Genomic DNA, 21,877 nt, shown 5'->3' with positions numbered 1-21,877 from the left:
TAATTAGCTTTTAGTAGTGCCTGATCATAGGCATTTGCTGGACTTTTCTATTAAGCATGTCACAAACTGCAACTACGAGATCCTTTTCCTCTGGCTACGAGCTAAGTTGTTCATCTGTTGTCCACTAGGGAATGCATTTTGTAAGCACAACACTAGCTATGTTAATTTCTTAAAGTAATATGGTAAAAGAAAAAGTATTTCTAATAAAATGTTATGTTAAAGTAATTTACGTAGTTCATTCACCACACCTTTTGCTAACAAGAAATGAGTTAAATGTAAGCACATCACTAGCTATGTTAATTTCTTAAAGTAATATAGAAGAGAAAAGTATTTCCAATAAAATATGCTATGTTAATGTAATTGATGTAGTTCATTCATCATACTTCTACTATATTTTCCCCGGACAACACCAGGTATTTCTGCTAGTAATAAATATACTTTTATGGGTTTTTCCTGCAATCTAATATTGTATACAGCACTATTTACAAAATATTTGGGGGTGTTTCATGATTCAAACCCAATTAAAAGCAGCATCAAGTATCTTTTTGATTAAGCTCATTTTGAAATACTGAAAGTCATGAAAAATGATATATGTAGGTTGTGTTTTATTTATATAGTTTTAGGGGATTTGGATTACAACATTGGGCAAGATTTCACAGAGAGTTTTCTTTTAGGTTCATGACTATTTGGAATTACTCTTTAGAATTCAGTCTTTCAATAAAGGTTGAAGCAGAGTATATAATCAACGAGCTGAAAAAAAAAAAAGAAACAGTTTTTCACTCCAATGTGTTGACTTCCACTGTCAGTTACAGATGTACATTATTCTAGGCTCTTCCTTGACACCTGGTGCTGTAATGTACATAAATGGAACCCCAAGCCAGTGTAGCCATTGAAACAAATGGGAGGATGTGCAATGTAGAGGTTACCAGTTTACTGGTAGGGGCCTGTGTTTGTAGCAGCTCATTTGGTGATAATTGTTTCAGATTTTCCTGCTTTCAATGGCCAGCTGAGAACCTTTGGTTTGTAAACAGGTTTACAGCAAGGGATGAAAATCTGAGCCACTGATCTCACAGCCTCTGGTGATAGCAGCCTGTCCAGGTGACACTTGTCTGGCAACCATGTGGGAATTTTTTTTTCCTTCCCAGATTTTTTGAAACTTAAAAATTGCTGAAGGAATTAATGTCCTCCTTCTGCCCAACCCAAGTTCAAGTAATGTTATTAATGACTAATGGCTAATGATTTTGAATATGACTTAGGGGGTAACCATAGACTCATAGACCTTAAGGTCAGAAGGGACCATTATGATCATCTAGTCTGACCCCCTGCACAGTACAGGCCACAGAATCTCACCCACCCCTCCTAGAATAATCCACTCACCTATATCTCAGATATTGAAGCCTTCAAATACTTTGAAGACCACAAGATGCAGAGAATCCTCCAGCTGTGATCTGTACCCCATGCTACAGAGGAAGGCGAAAAACCTCCAGGGTCTCTGCCAACCTACCCTGGAGGAAAATTCCTTCCTGACCCCAAATATGGCGATCAGCTAAACCCTGAGCATGTGGGCAAGACTCACTAGCCAGACACCCAGAAAGTTCTCTACAGTAACTCCTATCATCCCTCCATTGACATATTTCCCACTGATAATGAAAGGTCAATTAGTTACCAAGATCATGTTATCTCATCAAACCATCCCCTTCATAAACCCATCTAGTTTAATCTTGAAACCAGATAGATCTTTTGCCCCCCACTACTTCCCTTGGAAGGCCGTTCCAGAACTTCACTCCTCTAATGGTTAGAAACCTACGTCTAATCTCAAGTCTAAACTTCCTACTAGCCAGCTTATACCCATTTGTTCTTGTGTCCACATTGGTATCAAGCTTAAATAATTCTTCTCCCTCCCTGGTATTTATCCCTCTAATATATTTAAAGAGAGCAATCATGTCCCCCCTCAGCCTTCTTTTGGTTAAGGTAAACAAGCCAAGCTCCCTGAGTCTCCTTTCATAAGACAGGTTTTCCATTCCTCGGATCATCCTAGTGGCCCTTCTTTGTACCTGTTCCAGTTTGAATTCATCCTTCTTAAACATTGGAGACCAGAACTGCACACAGTATTCCAAATGGGGTCTCACCAATGCCTTGTATAATGGCACTAACACCTCCTTATCTCTACTGGAAATACCTCGCCTAATACATCCCAAGACCATATTAGCCTTTTTCACGGCCATGTCACAATGGCGGCTCATAGTCATCCTATAATCAACCAGGACTCCAAGGTCCTTCTCCTCCTCCGTTACTTCCAACTGATGTGTCCCCAGATTATAACTAAAATTCTTGTTATTAATCCCTAAGTGCATAACCTTACACTTCTCACTATTAAATTTCATCCTATTGCTATCACTCCAATTTACAAGATAATCCAGATCTTCCTGTATGATATCCTGATCCTTTTCTGAATTGGCAATAGCTGCCAACTTTGTGTCATCTGCAAATTTTATCAGGACACTTCCACTTTTGGTGCCAAGGTCAGCGATAAAAAGATTAAATAAAATTGGCCCCAAAACTGATCCCTGAGGAACTCCACTAGTAACCTTCCTCCAACCTGACATTTCACCTTTCAGTATAACCCACTATAGTCTCCCCTTTAACCAGTTGCTTATCCACCTCTCAACTTTCATATTAATCCCTATCTTTTCCAATTTAACCAATAATTCCCCATGTGGTACTGTATCAAATGCCTTACTAAAGTTGAGATAGATTAGATCCACTGCATTTCCTTTATCTAAAAAATCTGTTACTTTCTCAAAAAAGGAGATCAGGTTGGTTTGGCACGATCTACCTTTTGTAAAACCACATTGTAATTTGTCCCAATTGCCATTAGCCTCAATGTCTCTAACTACTTTCTCCTTCAAAATTTTTTCCAAGATCTTGCATACCAGACAGACTCTGGATATGAACTCTGATTTTCAGGAGGTGTCAGGATATGAAAATAATTTCTATTACTCTAGATATTTTATATGAAGAAGTGACTTTCCTATCCACATAGTTTATGCAGAGACAAAAACCATCATCTTTCCCATCTGCTTCTTAGGGTTCGACTACATAGAAATGGACAATACAAGGTTGAGTGCAAGTCTTTTGTAGTTTTCCTATCTCAGGGTATGTCTACACTACAGCGCTAATTCGAACTAACTTAGTTCGAATTAGTTAATTCGAACTAAGCTAATTCAAACTAACGCATCTAGAACTAAAAACTAGTTCGAGTTAGGGTTTTGCTAATTTGAACTAGCGCGTCCACATTAAGTGGACCCTGAAGCGGGGTTAAGGATGACCGGAAGCAGTGCCGGCAGGGCATCAGAGGAGGACTTAGAGCGTGGAGATGCTGTCTCAGGCTAGCCGAGGGCTGTGCTTGAAGGGTCCCAACCCCCACCCCGGACAGACAGTTCTCAGGGGTGCCCCGCTTGCAAAGCAGTCCTGGCTTGGAGTGCCCTGAGTGCCCACACTGGGCACATCACAGCAATCGGCCATCAGCCTGGCTGCACTTGCTGCAGGCTGCCATCTGGGGAGAGGGGGCAATTGAGGGGCTGCAGGAGAGCTTCCACCCCCAGAAGCCCACAGAGCCAGCCCAGTCCTCCCCATCGGGGGCTCGTGCCTCATTCCTCCCTCACCTCCTTCCACTTACCCTTCCCTAGCCCCTCTTCTTGATGTACAAAATAAAGATAACATATCTTCCACAATGGAATCTGTCTTTATTGAACAAAACTGGGGGAGACTGGGAAAAGGAGGTGGGAGAGGGGAAGAGAGAGGCTGGGAGAGGGGAGGGCAACTAAAATGATCAGGGGTTGGGAACAGGTCCCATATGAAGAGAGGCTAAAGAGACTGGGACTTTTCAGCTTAGAAAAGAGGCGACGGAAGGGGGACAGGATAGAGGTCTCTAAAAGCAGGAGTTGGGTGGAGACGGTGCATACAGAAAAGTTCTTCATTAGTTCCCATAAAGAAGGACTAGAGGACACCAAAGGAAAGGAATGGTTAGCAGGCTTCAAACTAGTAACAGAAAGTTGTTCTTCACAAAGCAAAGAGTCAACCTGTGGAACTCCTTGCTGCAGGAGGCTGTGAAGGCTAGAACTGGAACAGAGTTTAAAGGGAAGTGAGATCAAGTCATGGAGGTTGGGTCCATGGAGTGGTATTAGCCAGGGGGTAGGAGTGGTGTCCCTGCCCAAGGTTTGTGGAAGGCTGGAGAGGGATGGCACGAGACAAATGGCTTGGTCACTGTCTTCGGTCCATCCCCTCCAGGGTCCCTAGGGTTGGCCGCTGTCGGCAGACAGGCTACTGGGCTAGATGGACCTTTGGTCTGACCCAGGATGGCCATTGTAAGCTCAGGGCTCAGGGTCGGGGGTCTCAGTGGACCCCCTTGATTCTCTTGCACACCTGCTCCTGGGTGGCCAGGCTGGCAGCTATCCTGCTCAAGCCGGCCACTTTCCTGTGCCTAGTGCGGAGATCGTGGACAAGGTCCACGATCTCCGCACTAGCCCAGGCGGGTGCCCGCCTCTTGCGGTCCCGGGCAAGCTCCCGGGAGCCGCCAACCTGATCCCGGGAAGAGGGGGAGGGCTGGGGGGCATCGGGTGGGTGGCTCGATCCGTGCCAGGTGCAGGGTCTGCTGGCTGGGTCCTGGCAGGCTTGCACCTGGCACGGGCACCGTAGCCAGCCCGTGCCCCTTTTAGGGGTCCGGGGCCGGGAGGGGGGCAGTAGAGTTTCCCTGGTGTTGGCCAGAGTGGCCACCAGGGAAACCTGGGGAGGGCTAGCCTCCCACTAGTTCGAATTAAGGGTCTATACAGCCCTTAATTCGAACTAGTAAGTTCAAACTAGGCTTAATCCTCGTGGAATGAGGATTACCTAGTTCGAACTAAGCGCTCTGTTAGTTCGAATTAAATTCGAACTAATGGAGCGCTAGTGTAGCGCCTATGAAAGTTAGTTCGAACTAACGTCCGTTAGTTGGAACTAACTTTGTAGTGTAGACATACCCTCAGGGATACTAATGCCATGTAGCCCAATAGATAAGGTACTCAGATGAGAGTGATGGAACATAGTCCGCTCTGCTATTGACCTGCTGTATACTCTTTGGCAAGTCACCTCTGCTTATTTAGACTCCTAAATATTTCTAAAAATCTGGCTCTTCACTAATCTGTTCCTCTGTTTTCCCTCCTGTTTGTGTCTGTCTTGTCTATTGAAGAGTGTAAGATGTTTTTGTCAGGGGAGGTCTGTTTCTATGTGTATGAAAACACTTAGTTGAAGCCTCTAAATGGTATAATACGATTCATAATAATAGTGTGTCTCAGACACGTTAGATCTAGAAATTATTTACTCTCTGGCAAAATTTGTCGATGAAAAACCATTTCCCCCCTCACTTTGAATGATTTCTTCAGGAATATTTAGATTTTCATTAAGGGAAGGAAAACACTGAAAACAATAATGTTTTGGCCACTGAACACAAAATATATTCGGTTTAAGACAAATATTGAGTTTTTTAATGATAACCCAAACTTTTTTAAATAAAAAGTTGGCCCTGTCCCTCCCCTGAAAATTTCCATTGTTAAAAAAGCGGTTTAAAAAAAATCTGTCATGAAGATGGTCTACACAAATAAACACTGTGTATATCTCCAGATTTTAATGTTAACTATTCTGGGGACTGCAACCCATTTTCAAGTGAAGACAGCCAGTGCAATTTAGGATTCAGTGCACTGATGAGCAGGGTTCCCTCTAACCTCTGTAGCCTTAACCCAGAGTCCTGGGCTGCAGCCACTAATGTCTCTGTGTTCTGGACCAACCTAAACACACTGTCGTTCCTCCCTCCCCCATCTGGAGCTGTGTGACTGTGAATGCTGGGAATCTCTGTCCCCATTCTTCCCTCCCTTAGGCTTATTTTGTCTACAGAAGAGAAGAGTGGGGGGAGAGGTGGGGGAAACTGATAGCAGCCTTTAGTTACCTGAAGGGAGGTTCCAAAGAGGAGGGAGAGAGGCTGGTCTCAGTAGTGACAGATGGCAGAACGAGAAGCAATGGTCTCAAGTTGCAGTGGGGAAGATCAAGGTCAGATATTAGGAAAAACTATTTCAACAGGATGGTGGTGAAGAACTGGAATGGGTTACCTAGGGAGGTAGTAGAATTTTCATCCCTACAGGTTTTTAAGTCCCAGCTTGACAAAGCCCTGTCTGGAATGATTTAGTTGAGGTTGGTTCCTGCTTTGGGCAGGGGATTGAACTCAATGACCTCCTGAGGTCTCTTCCAATCCTATGATTCTATGAGTCCCCTGGAGACTCCACCCCCACAGCTCCCATTGGCCAGAAAATGTGCCCAATGAAGGGGGTGGTGCCTGCAGATCAGTGCAGGCCACGTGGAACCACCTGTTCTCTTCTTTCACCAAATTGGAGCTGCCCTAGATAAGTGCCCATGCCCTAATCCCCTGCCCCAATCCTGAACCCCCTATTGTACCCTAACTCCCTCCCATACCCCACACCTCAGTCCTGAGCCTCCTCCCACATCTTAAGTCCCTAACACCATCCCAGACCCTACATCCCAATCCAGATCCCCAGCCCTGAGCATGCTCCATTGCCCTAGCTTCCTCCTAGACCCCACAAACCAACCCTGAACCCACCTCTTTCACCCTAACTCCCACTCAGAGAACCTCAGATCCTCATTTTTTTCAGTCTCTTTTCCTTCATTTCTATGATGAACTGGAAAAAAAAACCCATCTGTGGGAAGTGTTAAGCAACCAGCCCTTTTGTAAAAACATGTCAAGTTTAATTGCTGTTTTCATTCACGAGTAGTAGAATGTTTTTGAAGATTCTCTTCTTATTAGATTCAGTATTTCATATTCACTTGTTTTTTCATTGCTCATATACTCATCAGTAATGTGCATAATGATGGGGTTTTGATGACAATATTTATCTCACTAAGAAAATCAAACTAGAAAAGCATGGCTGTCTTCGAGTTGGAAGAAATTAGAATGATTCCCCCTCCCCCTTTGGTTGCTTCCTTTGTCAAGAAAAAAATTACTTATTAATGTAACTAAGCTTAAGCTTTTTAATGGATAGATTTATCTCGGTGTAAGGGGCACACAAGTTTTAAAATATATATCTCTGTGTAAGGCCAAAAGCTGACCATTTTGCACCACATAAGTCCTCAAAATAGAGCTTATAATGTTTGTAATACATATGCCTTGTACTGGTCCTCTGTCCTAAAGACAATTTCATCCAAGGCCTTCAATATGGAGTCTACATCACGGATCTTGTTTCAGCCTCTATGAGTAATGAATGAAATTCACTCTGTGCTGATAAGCTATAGATTGTTATGCCACTGTTATTTAATAAGCAATCATTGTTAACAGTCACATTTTAGTAGAAGATGTTGTCAATTCATTGCAAAATTAAGCAGAGAAAAGCTTAAAAATATGACAAATGTGTCTTTTTAAGGTGTCAAAAATCAGAAGGTGCATCAAAAGAAATCAAAATGCTTTAATTTAAAAAAATACTCATGCTTTGTAAGCCAATTTCATGATTTCTGAGGCCTGACTCAGGACTTTGAACATTTGGAGTTGGAAATATTGACAGATATTTGGATTATTTTAAATGTTATGTCCTGGATGAATCTTTAGCCAAAGCCTGAGCTTCTTAATTTGATGGCTTGTGTGTCTTAGGTTCTTGGGATTGCCATACATAGTTTTCAGGGCCACCAATGGGGGAGGAGGAAAAGGAAACAGCTGCCCTCAGGCCTGACAATTTAAAAGCACCTGAGGATCCCAAATACCACTGCCTCTATTGTGGTAGCAGCCACTGCTAGAGTCCTAGGTCCTTTTAATCACTGCTGGACCCCCCCCCCCCCGAAGTGCATGTGCCCTGAATTCCTGGCAGCCCCTACCCTTGCCCTTTCTGCTCGAGCCCCTGCCCCTTCTGGGGGCCCTTGAGCTGGCTCCCTCCAAAGTCCGGAGGAGACTTTCATCATCCCTGATAGGCTTTATGCAGTAAACTTTCAATAGGTGGAACCTATTTTATAGACTGTCCTGGAAATAACCTAAATAGGTGTGTTGTGAGCAAGACACGAGAAGTCATTCTTCCACTCTACTCTGTGCTAGTTAGGCCTCAGTTGGAGTATTGTGTCCAGTTCTGGGCACCACATTTCAAGAAAGATGTGGAGAAATTGGAGAGGGTCCAGAGAAGGGCAACGAGAATGATTAAAGGTCTGGAAAACATGACCTGTGAAGGAAGGCTGAAAGAATTGGGTTTGTTTAGTTTAGAAAAGAGAAGACTGAGGGGGGACATGATAGCAGTTTTCAAGTATCTAAAAGGGTGTCATAAGGAGGAGGAAGAAAACTTGTTCATCTTGGCCTCTGGGGATAGAACAAGAAGCAATGGTCTTAAACTGCAGCAAGGGAGGTTTAGGTTGGGCATTAGGAAAAAGTTCCTAACTGTCAGGGTAGTCAAACACTGGAATAAATTGCCCAGAGAGGTTGTGGAATCTCCATCTCTGGAGATATTTAAGAGTAGGTTAGATAAATGTCTACCAGGGATGGTCTAGACCAGGGGTTCTTAACCAGTGAGGCCCGCCTCCCCAGGGGAGGTGTGAAGGGGATACAGGGGAGGTGTGAGGTGCCTCCCATAAAATGTATCACAATTGCCTTCTCACTGGATACAATTCTAAAGTTTAGATTTCTTCATAATTAATATTATGAATTAAAATTATAAACATTAATTTCTTATTAACTTCTAGAGATCAGCACACTACAATAGCAGTGCGAATCAATCAGGCCTATGTGATGACACACTACAATAATAGTACGCAAGCATTGCCGACTTTCATCTTCAAATATTACGTACATTTGTTAGGAAAAGGTTCAAAGTAAAAAGCTCATATTATTCATTTAGGCATTGTAACGGGGTTCACTCACCCTGCAGCGCCACCAGCCGTTGGATTTGACAGGGAAGCCTTCGCTGGCCTGAGGGAAGGTGGCTGTGGGAGGCCCAGGCCAGGTCTCAGCATCGCCAGCCAGGAGCTCTGGGCAGGCCTCTGTTTCCCTCAGAAGCTGGGCCCCAACTGAGCGCCCTGGCAGAGTTCTTATAGTCCTAGCTTCCTGTCATGTGAGGGGGCCGGCTAGGCTGTGCACATGACTCCCAGGGCGGTGTGAACATGAAGTTCACTTTGGGTATGTTTACACTACCACCCTAGTTCGAACTAGGTTGGTAATGCAGGCAACCGGAGTTGCAAATGAAGGAACGAGGAGTGAAACGAGGAGTGAAATGAAGTGAAACGAGGAGTAACGGTAGTTCGGACTAGGAAGCCTAGTCCGAACTACCTAGTCCGTGCCGCGTGTAGCCGCGCAGCACGGAGTCCGCACTAGCGGACATTTAAAAATGGCGGTGCCCGGCTTTATGCAAATGAAGCCCGGGAAATTCAAATCCTGGGCTTCATTTGCAACTCCGGTTGCCTGCATTACCACCCTAGTTCAAGGGAAGTGTGAAGGTCAAAAGGTTAAGAACCCCTGGTCTAGACAGTATTTGGTCCTGCCATGAGGGCACGGGACTGGATTTGATGACTTCTCGAGGTCCCTTCCAGTTCTAGTATTCTATAATATATGCACTACCTTGTTGTTGGTCTTTTCTCTTTCATTTTTGACCTTTGTTCTATGTACAGAACTCCCACTGATATCAATAGGAACTTTGTGCAAAATATAGTCCATTAGTTAAACAAAAGTATTCTTATGTAAAGCCTTCCTCTTGAGTACAGTGGGACTACATATGGACTTTACTGTACAGATGTGCAAGTTCTTTGCTGAGCTGAGGCCTTAAGCTTGAGTATATAGCTCAGTACTCCAAAGAACAGAACAGTAAGTAATTTAACCACCTCAGGATCATAACAGCACATATGTACTGAAGTGAAAGATAGCTGCATGAAATTTTAAAAAGGTCTGATGAGGTCATTATGTATTAGAAAGGAAAATAAAAACAAAGACCCTCTGACAAAGTTTTAAAACCTTTCCCTTTCCTCTTTTTCTGAGCAGGCAAACAGCATTCTATCTGCTGATTGCTTTGCGACAGGCAGTCTTTAGGGTATTCATTGTCTCCTACTGTTCACACGTATGTAGTGAACAGTGGGATGCTCACTCATTTCCAATGCACACTTTACAGTAAAAAGACTATTTTGTTCCATTTCTGTATTCTTATTCTCCTAATTTATTTTTCGTATGATTTCAAAAAAATTCTAAGCAAATGTTGGCAGAGGGGCATTAGTTTTGTAGTACAGACAAAAATAAAGCAGTTTGTGGAAATCATTCTGTCTCTTCAGATCACTTCCCTACTATTATGAACTATAAAATTAGGACAAATCTTCAAAAACAAGCATGCACAAAATAACTAAATGGAGATTATCATCATCATGAGTGAGCAATATCATCATGTATTATCCTGTGAATCACCAAATTTTCAACTATGTAATATATGAATTTTCAGTAGGGAAACAAAAAAACCTACATGTTACTAAGTGGTGATGAGTGAACTTGAACAAAGGGGCACCAAACCTATTAGGAGTAAAAGGAGTGAACTCTGTTTAATGATGGTCTGTTGGCCATGGTATAAATTCAAGGCTGTACACTTCCCAGAGTGCCTTGGTGGATGTCCACTAAGAGGTTTGCACAGAGATCAAGGGCTGAATACCCACCCTTTACCTAGTAACTGAATATATTGTTTTTACTTATTTAGTGCCTTAATGTCATATTCATCACTTTGTGAGAAAATCTGCTCCATTTTAGGATTATAGCTATTTCAGTCCTTTGCTTTTCCTTGCTTAGCCTTTCTGTTTTTCACATAAGAAAGGCTATACTGGGTCAGACCAAAGGCCCCTTGTAGCCCAGTATCTTATCTGCTAACAATGGCCAATGCTAGATGCCCCAGAGGGAGTAAACACAAGTTTATCATCATGTGAGCCCTCTCCTGTTATCCATTTCCAGACAAACAGAGACTAGGAACACCATTCCTACCCATCCTGGCTAATAGCCATTGATGGAACTAACATCCATTAATTTATTTAGCTCTTTTTTGAATCCTGTTAAAGTCCTAGTCTTCATAACATCCTCTGGCAAAGAGTTCTACAGGTTGACTATGCACTGCATGAAGAAAAACTTCCTTCTGTTTGTTTTAAACCTACTGCCCATTAATTTCATTTGGTGATTCTTGGTTCTTATATTATGGAAACAAGTAAATAACTTTTCCTTATTCACTTTTTCCCCACACCAGTCATGATTTTATAGACCTCTATAAAAGACCTCTTTTGTAAGATGAAAAGTCCAAGTCTTTTAATCTCTCTTCACATGGGACCCATTCAAAACCCCTAATAATTTTTGTTGCCCTTTTCTGATTCTTTTCCAATCCAAATATCTTTTTTTAGATGAGGCAAACACATCTGTATGGTTATTTAAAATGTGGGCACACCATCGTTTTATATAGAGGCAATAAGATATTCTCTGTCTTATTCTCTATCCCTTTTTAATGATTCCTAACATTGTTTGATTTTTGACTGTCGCTACACATTGAGTGGATGTTTTCAGATAACTATTCACAATGACTCCAAGATCTCTCTCTTGAGTAGTTGTAGCCAAATTAGTCCTGGTCATATTGTATGTATAGTTGGGATTATTTTTTCCAATGTGCATTACTTTACATTTATCAACATTACATTTTATTTTCCATTTTGTTGCCCAGTCACTTAGTTTGGTGAGATCTTTTTGAAGCTCTTCACAATCGGCTTTAGTCTTAACTATATTGAGCAGTTTAGTATTATCTAAAAATTTTGCCACCTCACTGTCTACCCCTTTCTTCAGATCATTTATAAATAAGTTGAATATGATTGGTCTCAGGGCAGACCCTTGGGGGCACCACTAGTTACCCCTCTCCATTCTGAAAACTTACCATTTATTCCTCCCCTTTGTTTCCTGTCTTTTAACCAGTTATCAATCCATGAAAGGACCTTCCCTCTTATCCCATGACAATTATTTTACTTAAGAGCCTTTGGTGAGGGACCTGGTCAAAGGCTTTCTGGAAAACTAAGTCCACTATATCCATTGGATCCCCCTTGTCCACATGTTTGCTTACCCCTTAAAGAACTCTTGTAGATTAGTAAGGCATGATTTCCTTTATCATAGAATCATAGAGCTGGAAGAGACCTCAGAAGGTCATCAAGTCCAGCCCCCTGCCCTAGGAAGGACCAATCCCAACTAAATCAGCCCAGCCAGGGCTTTGTCAAGCCGAGACTTAAAAATCTCTAGGGATGGAGACTCCACTACTTCCCTAGGTAACCCATTCCAGTGCTTCACCACTCTCCTAGTGAAATAGTTTTTCCTAATATCCAACCTGGACCTCTCCCACCGCAACTTGAGACAATTATTCCTTGTTCTGCCATCCGTCACTACTGAGAACAGTCTTTCTCCAGCCTCTTTGGAACCTCTCTTCAGGAAGTTGAAGGTTGATATTAATTCCCTTCTCACTCTTCGCTTCTGCAGACTAAACAGACCCAACTCCCTCAGCCTCTCCTCATAGGTCATATGCTCCAGCCCCCTAATCATTTTCATTGCCCTCCACTGGACCCTCTCCAATGTGTCCACATCCTTTTTGTAGTGGGGGGAGGGGGTGGCCCAGAACTGGACACAATACTCTAGATGTGGCCTCACAAGAGCCTAATAAAGGGGAATAATCACATCTCTGAATCTGCTGGAAATGCTCCTCCTAATGCAACCTAACATGCCATTAGCCTTCTTGGCTACAAGGGCACACTGTTGACTCATATCCAGCTTCTCATCCACTGTAATCCCCAGGTTCTTTTCTGCAGAACTACTACTTAAGTGGTTGGTCTCCAGCTTGTAACAATGCTTGGGATTCTTCCATCCCAAGTGCAAGACTCTGAACTTGTCCTTGTTGAACCTCATCAGATTTCTTGTGGCCCAATCCTCCAATTTGTCTAAGTCACTCTGCACCCTATCTTTGCCCTTGAGTGTATCTACCTCTCCCCCTAGCTTAGTGTCATCTGAAAACTTGCTAAGGATGCAATCCATCCCCTCACCCAGGTCATTAATAAAGATATTGAACAAAACCAGTCCTAGAACTGAACCTTGGGGCATTCCACTAGAAACCGACCACCATCCTGACAATGAGCCGTTGATCACTACCCATTGGGCCCGACTTCTAGCCAGCTTTCTATCCATCTTACAGTCCATTTATCCAATCCACATTCCCGTAACTTGTTGGCAAGAATATTGTGGGAGACAGTATCAAAAGCCTTGCTAAAGTCAAGGTATATCACATCCACTGACTCTCCCATGTCCACAGAGCCAGCTACCTCATCATAGAGGCTAATAAGATTGGCCAGGCACAACTTGCCCTTTGTGAATCCATAATGACTATTCTTGATCACTTTCCCCTCTTCCAAGTGCCTCAAAATGGATTCCTTAAGGATCCCTTCCATGATTTTCCAGGGACCGAGGTAAGACTGACTGGCCTATAATTCCCTGGACCATCCTTCTTCCCTTTTTTGAAGATGGGCACTACATTTGCCTTTTTCCAATCATCTCTCCTGATTTCCACAACTTTTCAAAGATAATGGCCAAAGGCTCCTCAATGACCCAACTCCCTCAGTACCCTCGGATGCATTAAGTCCGGACCCATGGGTTTGTGTACGTTTATCTTTTCTAAGTAGATCCTAGCCTGTTCTTTAGCCACCAAGGGCTGTCCATCTTCATCCCATCTTGCGTCACTTAGTGCATTAGTCTGGGAGCTGACCTTGTCCATGAAGACAGAGGCAAAGAAAGCATTGAATACTTCAGCTTTCCCCACATCAAATGTCACTAGGTTACCTCCTTCATCCAGTAGGGGCCCTACACCCTCTCTGATCACCTTCTTCTTGCTAACATGCCTGTAGAAACCTTTCTTGTTATCCTTCACATCCTTTGCCAGTCGCAATTCCAATTGCGCTTTCGCCTTCCTGATAACTCCTCTGCATTCTTGTGCTATACATTTATACTCCTCCCTGGTCATTTGTCCAAGTTTCCACTTTTTGTAAGCTCCCTTTTTATGCTTAATTTCACCAAGGATTTCCCCTGTAAGCCAATCCGGTCTCCTACCATATTTGCTTCTCTTGCTACGCATCGGGATGGTTTCTTTCTGTGCCTTCAATAAGGGTTCTTTAAAATACTGCCATCTCTCCTGGACTCCTTTCCCCTTCATGTTAGCATCCCAGGGGATTCTGCCCATCAGGTCTCTGAGGGAGTTAAAGTTTGCTTTTCTGAAGTCCAAGGAGTATATTTTACTGCTCTCTTTTCTTCCTTTGGTCAGGATCCTGAAATCTACCATCACGTGATCACTGCTTCTGAGATTGTCACCCACCTCTACTTCCCCTACTAGTTCCTTCCTGTTTGTGAGCAGAAGGTCAAGCTGTGCATGGCCCCTGGTCAGATCCTTCAGCACTTGTACCAAGAAGTTATCCCCAACATTCTCCAAAAACTTCCTGGATTGCCTGTGTACTGCCGTATTGGTCTCCCAACAGATGTCAGGGTGATTAAAGTCCCTCACAAGAACCAGGGCCTGTGATCTGGAAGCTTCTCTCTGTTGTCCGAAGAAAGCTTCATCTACCTCATCCACCTGATTTGGTGGCCTGTAGTAGACACCAACCACAACATCACTGAAACTTAACCCATAGACTCTCAACAGGCTTTTCTCCCTCTGTAGGCTGGAGTTCTGAGCAATCATAGTGCTCTCTTACATATAGTGCAACTCCTTCTTCTTTTCTCCCCTGCCTGTTCTTCCTGAACAGTTTATACCCTTCTATGACAGCACTCCAGTCATGCGAGTCATCCCACCAAGTCTCTGTTATCCCAATCAAGTCATATTTCTTGGACTGGGCCAGGGCCTCAAATTCTTCCTGTTTATTGCCCAGGCTTCTTGCATTGGTGTACAAACACCTCAGATAACCAGTTGATCGCTGTACCTTCTCCATTCGAATCAGGGGTCCTCCTTTGTTGCTAGTTCCTCTTTGCATTTCTTCCCATTATCCAACTTTCCCACTCCCCTCAGGGTTTTGGTCACCGTCCCCCAATGAACATATCTATGTTCATAACCTTTACATAAACCATGTTGACTTTTTCCCAACAAATTATGTTCATCTATGTGTCTGACAATTTTATTCTTTACTATAGTTTCTTCCATCCCTGTCTTTGTGAGTCTTCTCAGTTATTTTCTTTGGCTTTCCTTCCCTGAAGCATCTCACAACACCCAAACCAGCAGGCTTCACGCCCTTCCTAGTCTATCCTCTTCAGAGATTCAGTAGTTTAATGGCAACACTGAAGTGCAATGATTGGATTTTGAAGATAACACTCCCATCAGAGTAACAGAGGACAAAGGAGTCCAAGATATTGTTTCAGACTGTCTACGGACTAAGGGCTAGTCTACACTACCACAGGAGATTGATGGAAGGCCAAGACCAAGTTTACTGTGGCAAGTTACTGCACAGTAAAATCAGACCCCAGCACTGTAACTTTCATGATGTCCACATTGGCAAGGCCCTTAGGCCATGTCTACACTAGGAATCTATATTTTAAATAGTAAATTCAGCTCAACTCCCAAGTTAACAAATTTGAACTAGCTTGTCCATACTATGGGAAAGCCTTGAAATTAATCTGAGGCAGGCTTCATTAATGTGGATGCGCTACCTCAGACTTAGAGGAGTAATTTGTTTGAAATAATGGTAGTGTGGACTTTCTGGTGCCACTATTTCAAAATAACTATTTCAGAATTAGCATTACTCCAGCTGAAAACCAGGGGTATGTCTAGACTACATGGCTCTGTCAACAGAGCTATGTAGATGAGTTTACTAGACATAGGGAAATGAAGGGGCGATTTAAATAATTACCACTTCATTTATATCAAAATGGCCGCCGCGCTGTGCCGATCAGCTGTTCGGCGGCACAGTGCGGTAGTCTGGATGCGCCGCGGTCGACAAGGGAAGCCTTTGTCGACCGCCCTGGTAAACCCAATTTCATGAGGAATACTTGGGCAGTTGACAAAGGCTTCCCTTGTCAACCGCGGTGTGTCCAGACTACTGCGCTGTGCCGCCAAACAGCCGATTGGCACAGTGCGGTGGCCATTTTGATGTAAATGAAGTGGCAATTATTTAAATCACCACTTCATTTCCCTGTGTCTAGTAAACTCATCTACATGGCTCCTTCGACGGAGCCATGTAATCTAGACATACCCCAGGAGTACAGATTTTGAATTCTGCGGCCCATTATTTCAAAATAATGGGCTTGGTAGTTTGGACATGCTGCTTATAAATTTGACCTGGGGGGGGGGGGGGGGTGTATTTTGAAATAAAATCCCAGGGCTTCATGCACTGGCTCTGCACTTAGAGTGCACTCTAGGTAAACAACCTCCATGAAAAGCGTAGAACTTGCTTCACTCTGGATAGTGCACTGGAGTGCCAGTGTGGACATTTGGTATAGTACTGCATCTTAACTGGCTTCCGGCACCCTTCCCACAATACCTATTCTGGCCTCTCTGGTCATCTGTTTGAACCAGGTGACCAACCTCAGACCCACCCTTTGTTCTTTTTGACATTTGAAAGTCTCCTTTCTGTTTACTTGGCAACTCGTAGTGTGTTCTCAGTGCATCTCTCTAGTTGGCCATATCTGCTCCACACATCAGGAGATCCCCAGCTTGTAACCATGCTGCAGTGCTGGACTCATCAGTATTTGGGGAGAGGAGGCAGTCCAGTCTCAGCTGTGCTTCAGCTGTAGGATTATAATATCTATGGGCACATTTCTAGGTGCATGACTGAAAGAGGCCATAACCGGGACACACTGCAGTGCAGGATCAAAGTGAAGGAGCTGCAAAACGCCTACTACAAGATGTGGGAAGCTAACTGCCACTCTGGTGCAGTATTCACAACCTGCAGTTACCACAAAGACCAGGATGACATACTGAAGGTGACACCAGCTCCACTCTGATGATGCCCATCGATACCTCAGAGGCTCAGGGGGCATCTAGCAGTGGACTGACATAGGAGGAAGAAGTTGTGGCTGAGAGCTGAGGGGGAGAGAGACCTAGAACCAGAGGAGGACTCAGCATCAATAAAGGCTTGTAGTCAGGAGCTGTTTTGTACTCCCAAAGAGGAGAGCCATTTGCTACTCTTGGAGGCTGCAGATGATGTGACTGATAAGTGGGTTGGGAAGCACTCTAGCAACTTGCTGGGAGTGGGAGGGTTACAGAAAGGAGGCAGGGCTCTGTGTGATGCTGCTACCATCAGAGGCTCAGTCAGATGGTGAACTGATGGTTGATGCAATCACTTTTATCTCAGGTAATCTGCCTCATAGACCTCATCAAAAGCTTCATACAACTGCTGTGCCACCCTTCTCCTCCCGTTAGCTGGTAAAGCAAACATGGTATTTAACCCTGGAAGGCTGACATTCCCTCACTATTGTGCTGTCATGGGGAGGAAGGACCATTGCTGTGCAAAGACAAGCTATGTATGGTTCTCGACAGACCCCACCGTCGATTAAAAGACCCTCCATCACTTCTCTGCTTACACTAAGCAGTGAAATATCTTCCAGGGTGAACAGAACTTGTGGAAATGAGTGACCATTACTAAAACTTTTGCACTCCTCCTTCCCCCACAGTGTTCTCCCCAATTCACATCTACCCAGAACACAGTACAGGCTTGCGTGAATGAAAACCCCTGTCAGCCTGCACCAAGGGATTCTGCAGTTGGGGTTCTCCTGTCTTTGTCCCTGCCCAGCTGCATGAAGGGATACCCCTGCCCACACCGGCACACCAAGGATTTTCTTGGCTCTCTCCCCTACCTCTCTGCACCTAGAGTTTCCCTTGGTCACCTTAGTGATGTGAACCATTGTGGGGTTCCTATATGTTATGTATGCTTGTTCTGGGACACGCAGGGAATGTTAGGTATGTGAACAATGCATGTGTTTCAAAGGGGTTTGGGTGGTGGTGTATCTAGCATTAAACATGGGCCTTCTGTGGTATGTTGCAATTTTGTCCTTGATAGAGCTGGCCTTAGAATGCCAATCTCTGGAAGTTCTAACTCCTGCAGAGTATCTGAGATGGGCACAGAATCTCCCAAGGAAGACTAGAGAGGAGTTTTTCAAGATGTCCTGAGCCTCTCACAAAAAGCTGCAGGAGTGGAGGGATGTCCGCAGGAGAGAGCAGAAGGAGAGCATACAGTGGATCATAAGCATTATGGAGCTGCAAATAAGCACACTGGAGGCACTGCTAGCACTGCAGATGGAGCAGCTGTGCGACTGGCTCATCTTGCAGCCAGTGTCCCAAAACTTTTTCCAGTACATTCCCCTGTCACTGCCAACACAATTTAGGCACCAACTTGTCCCTGCATGTCACCCACTGCATTCCACACCTGCTCACCCAACCTTCACCCATGCAGGCACCTCCAAGCTGCTGATGCATGCGACATTACTCCACATACAACTTAGCCTCTTTGAACTGCAGCCCCCCCTTCCTAAGCACATCAGATGGAGGGGCTGCATATGAAACTTAGATACAAACCTGTGAAATTCTCAGGGCCTACCTCATCTCCTGCCTCACCCAACCTCCTTCCTTGTCTCCCACAGTGCAGATGTTTGTTTCATGCCTCACAGGTGTCCTACGTTTACTGTGTTTAATAAATGAAATTCGTGTATTTCATAGAAATCTTTATTCCATTACACGAAAGCAAGCAAGCAAGCGAGCATACCTTAGCTTGTCTATCCCCATGCATAGCAACACATTTGACTGACTTTCAGCATCAAATTGCTGAAACTTATGGCCGTGCACTGTACTCTTCTAATAGTTCTGGTCTCATGCTGTTCCAGCTTGGCCTCCAGGTGCTGTGCCTCTGTAGTCCAGCCCTGAGTAAAGCTTTCATGTTTCTCTTCACAATTATTATTGAAGGTACAGCATGCAGCAATAACCATAGGAATGTTATAATTGATCAAGTCCAGCTTCCCATACAAACATTTCCAGTGAGCCTTCAAATGGCCGAAGCATACTCCACAGTCATTCTTCACCTGCTCAGCCTGATCTTTTGGTCTGGGAAAAAAAGTCCCTGCTTGAAGCTTCCTGAACAGGGCAACGTTCTGAAAGATGTGTGTGTCATGCACCTTTCCAGACCAGCCTGCATTAATGTCTGAAATACCCATGGTGATCCACATGAACCCGCAGAACCATGGAGAAATACTCCTTGCAGTTAATGTACTCAGAAGTTAGGTGGTCTGGTACCAGAATTGGAATGTGTGCACCATCTATCTCTCCTCCAAACTTTGGGTAGTCCATCCAGGCAAAGCCATCCACAATTTCATGCACACTGCTCAGAGTCCCAGTATTTCAAAGCAGGATGCAATTGATGGCCTGCACACTTCCATCAGCATGAGTCCAACGGTCAATTTTCCCACTCCAAAATGAATGGAGACCAAGTAAAAGCTGTCTGAAATAGCCAGCTTCCACAGTGCAATTGCCACACACTTCTCCACCAGCAGGGCAGCTCTCATTCGTGTGTCCTTGCGCTGCAGGGTGGGAGGTGAGCTCAGTACACCATCCCATGAAAGTGACTTTCCTCATCTGGCAGTTCTTCAGCTACTGCTAGTCATGTCAGGCTTGCATGAGGATGTGATTCCACCACCACTCAGTGCTTGTTTCCTGAGCCAAAAGCAACATTCCACTGTGGTCAGCGCCTCCGTGAATGCCACAAGAAATTTTGTGTCATGCAAATGATGCTTAAACTCCTCATTGTCACTTTGCAGCTTCAGGAGTAACTTAATTTCCATGCATGATGTGTTAGTGAGACCTATCAGCATTTTTGTCAACAGTTGGGGATTAATTCCTGCACACCAAGGAGGCAGAGCTTGCAGCACAGAAGCTGTTGAAAGATGGCACCAAATGCAGGTAGGAATGCAAGGGATGGCAGGATGCGAAGTGATGCACCATGGGGTGTTGGGACAGGACCCAGGATGCCCTACTCCTCCCCACAAGCAACAGAAGAGGAATTAGTGCTGGCGGGGGGGAGGGGTGAATAGTTGCCCAGAATGCACTTCTCTGAAAGGTGCTGCAAGTGCCACGAGCGTGGTCATGCTAATGTAGCTGGTGGCTGACAGTGTGGACACCTAATAGCATTTTTGCTGCTGTGCTCTGAGCAGCATTGTAACTACCAGTGCTTTATATCTGCCAGTGTAGACATGACCAAAGTTGCACAATGTAGCTAAAATCAACATAGTTATATCTACTTGGTTTCTTCACTGTGGTGTATTGACAGGAGGTACTTTTTGGTTGACTGTCCTTGTGTGTCTCATTGAAGTGGAGTACTGGAGTTGATGGGAGAGCAATTAGTGGTTGATTTATCATGTCCATACTAGACATGATAAATCAATCCTTGCTGAATTAATTGCTGTTCTCTTGATCCAGCCCACAATGAAGACATGCCCTCAAAAAGAGAGCACAGCATTGGTCACAATCTGTTCATCTGTGGAAGGTAAGTTTTACAATGGGAAGGATTAGAAACTTTTTTTAAAATGAAAGTTTAGCTTCTGTGGAATATCACTATGTCAAATCGGTGATATAAATAAATCGATGGGTCAGATGCAGCCCCCAGGCTGGCATATTTTACTTCTCTTTCTTACAGGGAACGAGGAATACAGATAGTTCGGAATGGCTACGTAGTTCGAACTATCTAGCCCGTGCCGCGTGTAGCCGCGCGGCACGGGGTTCGCACTAGCCGGCTTTTAAAAATGGCGGCGCCGGCTTTATGCTAATGAAGCCCGGGAAATTCAAATCCCGGGCTTCATTAGCAAGTTCGGTATGCATACATTACCCCGCTAGTTCGAACTAGTGGGGTAGTGTAGACATACCCCCTGTTAGATGCATAAGATATAATTCACTTAATTGATAAACTTGTTTCAGTGAAATACTTTGAAAAATTAACATGCAATGAAAAACAAAGGAGAAACAGTAGGGAGCATCTGTTACAGATGAAAACTTTCCTAAATTATCCATTGAGATGTATGCAGCTAACAGAAGCTATACATAAGAGAGACCATTAGAGCCCTGCTATCAGTCTCCTCCAGAAGCATAAAGCAGTCTGAAATTCAGCTTAACTGGTTCCTTAAGGACTGACTGTGTAAGGGCAATCGGTGGGGGCTGATTAGTAGCTCTATGCCATTGTGACTCAAAAACCATTTCATGCCAACTGGCCAGGGGAGTACAGGAATATCTTGTATGTACATTCTGGTTCACCAAATAATGTCTTGTGCAGTCTTCAGTGAAAGATGAGGTCACACTTATCATAAATATCCTTGTGAAATGTATATCCAAATACTTTGTAAGGAATTATGTATGTATGCAGAGTCTGTGCTAAGAGATTAGTCACCAGCAGAGGTGAAAACAGATTTTCTGTCAGATGAGAAAAGTTATTCTCTCATACATTTATTCTCTCTTTTTGTCAGGATTCAAATCAAGTATTGTAAGCTAATACAGTGGGTGTTCATTTATGGACAAAATCAACAAAGAGATCAAAATTATACACAGGAAAAAAAGCTGCAGGTTGCTACCTTGGTAGTGTGCAAAGACAAAGAGCTTTGGGGTTATAGCTATGAGGCAAAGAAGACATCTCCTCATCCTGCCTCTAGGAGGTAAATACTGCATTTGAATTCATGAAAAACAGTATTATCACTTATCTTAGTTGAAATTATTGCAGAATTCTTGGGGAGATAAAACTTCTTTAGACAGGAAGGCTACATCTAGACTGGCATGATCTTCCGCAAATGCTTTTAATGGAAAAGTTTTCCGTTAAAAGC

Source organism: Pelodiscus sinensis, chromosome 6 (assembly GCF_052426305.1).
Source record: "Pelodiscus sinensis isolate ZL-2025 chromosome 6, ASM5242630v1, whole genome shotgun sequence".
NCBI lineage: Eukaryota > Metazoa > Chordata > Testudines > Trionychidae > Pelodiscus > Pelodiscus sinensis.
Note: the sequence above shows the minus strand (reverse complement) of the source record.